A 4400-nucleotide genomic window follows, 5' to 3' on the forward strand; every position below is an offset into this window, starting at 1 on the left:
GAGGGACCCCCACCTGTGCTGAGCTGTTTTCTTATCCGTCTTTTAACGAGCGAAGGAGAGCTGCGTCCTGGACGCTTTCTCCGAGGGGGCGGAGCCTCCAGGGGAGGAGCCTGCAGGGGGCGGGGCCTGCAGGGCGGGGCCTGGCTCAGGGAGCAGTTGGTGATTTGCCCTTGGCCTGTGGACGGGACTCCAGGATGTTGGTGAGCGGCAGCCCTGTCCGTGTTTCAGGGTCACGTGCCTCTCACTTTAGACCCGCCGGTTGGGTAGGAACCGGAGGGAAGATGTGCAACTGTGATTGGGAGCCAGGCTGCGGGAAACCGAGAGCGGGAGCGAGAGCGAGGGGGAGAGGGAGGGGGAGAGCGAGAGGGGGAGACGCACGCATGCGGCTGCTGCAGATTTCCAGGCCTCATCCAAGCTCCCACAGTCCTCATGGCACAGCAACGCGCTCACAGCCCTGAACTTCCCACTGAAGACGTTTTTAAGCCGGAAATGAGACCCTCTCAGCTTCACTCAGAACATTTCATCTTTAAAGCGTGCCGTCTGCTTCAAGCCAGCGTTCTGTCGAGGCTGTGAGTGCAGAGCGGATGCGAAGACGCAGGCTTCCCAGTCTCTCTTGTGCAGATGTGTGGTCCCCTGAGAGCACAGGTCATGAAAACAGGGGTGAAATCCGAGTGTTCGCGCACCGAGCTCTGACCTTTCTGTTTTCAGCCCTCCCCTGAGGTGTTTCCCCAGGGATTTGCAGAGAGAGTGGGAGAGAGCGGGAAAGACAGAGAGATGGTGATGACTGCGGTGGGCTGCCTCCTGCACAAGACCAGGGCCCTGGCAGGGAGGAGCCTGCAGCCGAGGTCCGTGCCCTTGACCGGAATCGAACCCGGGACCTTGCAGTCCACAGGATGGCGCTCTATCCACTGGGCCACGCCAGCTTGGGCTGCGCTTTCCTTTTCTGGACTCCGGTTTGTGGCAGGAGAGAGGGCGGAGAACGTCTCGGGGTCCAGCTTCCTGTCTTTAGTTGCTGACCAAGATACGATGTTTGCATGTCTTGATACCACTTGCTTTGAAATGTCCTGTGCTGCTTATTTTTAACGAGAGGCCGGTGCTCGAATCCCGGTGGGGTCGCTTGGCCTGGCCTGCGCCCTCTCATAATGCGGGACCCTGCGGAGGATGTCGGGTAGCCAGTTTCGGCCTGATCCCCGCAGGCCCGATCCAGACAGGCGGGAGCCCGAGCCTGTGCGTTGAGCATCTGCCCCCTGGTGGTCAGTGCGTGTCACAGCGACCTGTTGTTCGGTCGCTTAGGCTTTTATGTATAGAGATGAGCATTGTTTTCTAAACCGCTGTAGCATAGTACTTATGTATTACCCCGGTTCTTGTCTCCTGAAAGCGTGAAATAACTGTTTCTGCTGTTACGTTTTATGCAGACGATTGTATGCAATGGTGATAAGGGCAGCTGGTGCGTTATAGGAAGACATTTCCACAGCTACCCACAAAGAATGCACTTTGAAAGGTGTCTCTGGGTGGGTGAGTCTGTGGGGGGTGAGGGAAGGGGAAGGTGTCCAAGGAGGACTTGCATTTTATAGGTAAGAGCTACCTGCCTGCATTTTATTTTCCAGTCGCAGTTGACATATACTGTGAGGTGCACCACATAGTGGTTAGATACATACATACCTTGTGAAGTGACCCCCCCTCCATACGCCCAGCACCCATCTGACACGGGCGTCGTTACTGCAGTCCTATTGCTGTGTTCCCGGTGCTGTTCTTGTATTTGGAAATGGGAGCAGAAGATCAATAAAGAAACAAGCATCGTATCTGTTCCCTGCCAGGTGCGCTGCTGGGCACATTAACTCGTGTTCCCAGTGTTCTGGGGACGGCTCCAGTGGGGTGCGGCTCTAGTGGGTGCGGCTCTAGGGGGGGTGCAGCGCTAGTGGGTGCGGCTCTAGGGGGTGCGGCTGCAGGGGGGGTGCGGTGGGGTGTGGCTCTAGGGGGTGCGGCTCCAGTGAGGGGCGTTTCATCCTGAGTTCCCCTCGGGGACTTGTTTCCATGCTTATCACGGACCAGGACCCAGCACTGGTTCCGGATCAAGGGCTCTTCTCGCGATACCATCCGCCTGTCTCCCCAGGTGATCAGATTTGTAGTTTGCCCTTCGACCTCATTTTCCAGCCGCTTACACTCTCTTTAGGGGAGGACAGGAGCGGCCATATCCCCTCTGCATTCCCGCCGCCCGGCTTGCAGCCGCCTTCTGCCGCCTCTGTGGGGGCTGACTGGGTGTCTCAGGGCTTCCCGGCCGGCGGACGGGAGCAGCAGGCATCGCGGTGTGTGGTTAGAGTGGAAGGAAGACTCCATGGGGGCCGTGCGGTGGAGAACGGAGCAGACAGACACCGGCTGCTCTGTACTCCGGGCCTGCCCTGCCTCCCTGTGCTTCCTCCCGATGCTGGAGTCTGCGTAGGAGGAGTGTGTCCTGAGTGAAGGTTGCTTTGACATTAAAGTTAGCCCGGCCGGCGTGGCTCAGTGGGTTCAGCATCCACCCAGGCACCGGGAGATCGCTGGTTCGGTTCCTGGTCAGGGCACAGGCCGGGGTTTCGGGCCTGCTCCCCAGTAGGGAGGGTGCAGGAGGCAGCTGATCCATGAGTCTCTCTCGTGTTTCTGTCTCTCCCTCTCCCTGAAATCAATACTAAAACATATTTTTTTAAAAAGTTAGCCTCCCTTGTTGCATGTGAAAGATTTAGATCCTGTTACGCATTAGGAACTTCCTGTTCCCTGGTTGAAAGGCTGCTGCAGGACCACGCACGGGCACTTCCTGGGGTGGGGGTGGGGTGGGGGTGGGGTGTCTGGGAGGGAGCGGTGGCTACCTCCTTTCTTGGGCTGTTTTGTCACAGACCACCCCTTCCAGGATCCTACTGCTCAGCGTGGAACAACAGGAACACTGTATCTAGAGGAACAATAACATTTTTATTAAAGGGGGAGCTTCATTCTCTCGCCACATGACTGGGAAGATAGACGGTTTGGCAGTGACCTGTTGAGAAATGGCTCCCCATAGAAGCCGCTTCCCTGACGGCCATTCTGAATTAGTGGGAGGTCTGGGCAGCGTTGCTCAGACATAACCCCGTGGGAGGGAAACGTGCACAACGGGGGCTCTCATGGGATTTCTGAATGTCGCCGCCGCCCCCTGGTGACCATGGTCCTTGAGCGGCGGGCACTTGGTCCCAGAGGCTGGGACCGCTTGGGCCACATGGGCCCAAGGACATGCACACCTGTACACGCGCATGCTGCTCTAGTCCACGTTCACCCTCCTACGCACACGCTCTCACGCCTGCGTGGCGGCCGCCTGTGGACTCACACGGGGCCAGGCTGCGGTGCGCACAGTCAGGCAGCAGGTGGGAGGCTGGGAGACAGGTCCAGGGCCCGCAGCCTGCAGCCGCGGGGGAGCAGCGCGCAGCCCAGCCGAGCGCCATCACGGGGAAGGAGTGAGTGAGTTCCATTGGAAGGAAGTGGAGGGTGGGAAGGGGAAGGAGACCGGGAAGGTGGGGGCGGATTCCCACCGGTTCCTGCCTGTGGGTGTTATTAATCTCGTCCGTGTCCGTGGAACCAGAAGCATGTCGTGGTTCTGATGAATGTCCAGTGAGGAGAAAGGGCCGGAATAGGGTACAGAATTAGGACCTGGTTGGTGCTATGAATTGTGATTTTCTTCTCTTTCCATTGTGCTTGCCGAGCACGGCAACAGTGTGTTAAAAGCAAGGAAAATGGGTGGTGAGCAATGTGTGTATATTTAACATGAAGACGTGGGGCCTAAGTCGTTCAGCGCTGCTTGTGGCACATGCAACCCAGCCGTGTGGCCACGCCCTTCCCTGGGTGTGTGAGGGTGGAGCCAGCCTCACGGGGAAGGCAGACTGCGGCCCGCGGGCCAGACCAGCCTGCGGCGCCTGTAGACTTGGCTGGGACGCGGCCACCCCCGTGCGGTCGTGTGTGTTCTGTGGCTGCTGCGCGGTGCGGTCGAGGCCTAGAATATTCCTCTGCTTCAGACAGATGTTCTCCTGGAAGGACGGGTGTGCGGGAGCGCCGGGCCGGGGTATCTATCTGAGCCTCCCCCGTGGAGACCGGGAGAGCTCGCAGCCGCCCACGATTTCTCCAGGACGTGGCCACTCGCCAGAGTCCACAGGCAGCCCGTAGGTGCAGAAGCAGCAGAAAAGGGGGCACTCGGAGAAACAGAGATGCTGTGAGGGGCCGGCCGGGAGCCGGTAAACCCGCTGCTGTAGTTTCCCTTCTTTTCAGCTCCGTGGTGGGTTTGGGAAAAGGCTCAACTATTTTTATCAACTGCTGCCCTGTCGGAAAAGGTCCCGCTTAAACATTCATGAAGGACTCGTGCCTGCAGGGGGTTCTTCCGAAACGGCAGCTGCCGCAGAACGGGA

Source organism: Myotis davidii, unplaced genomic scaffold, assembly GCF_000327345.1.
Source record: "Myotis davidii unplaced genomic scaffold, ASM32734v1 scaffold1467, whole genome shotgun sequence".
NCBI classification, from domain to species: Eukaryota; Metazoa; Chordata; class Mammalia; order Chiroptera; family Vespertilionidae; genus Myotis; species Myotis davidii.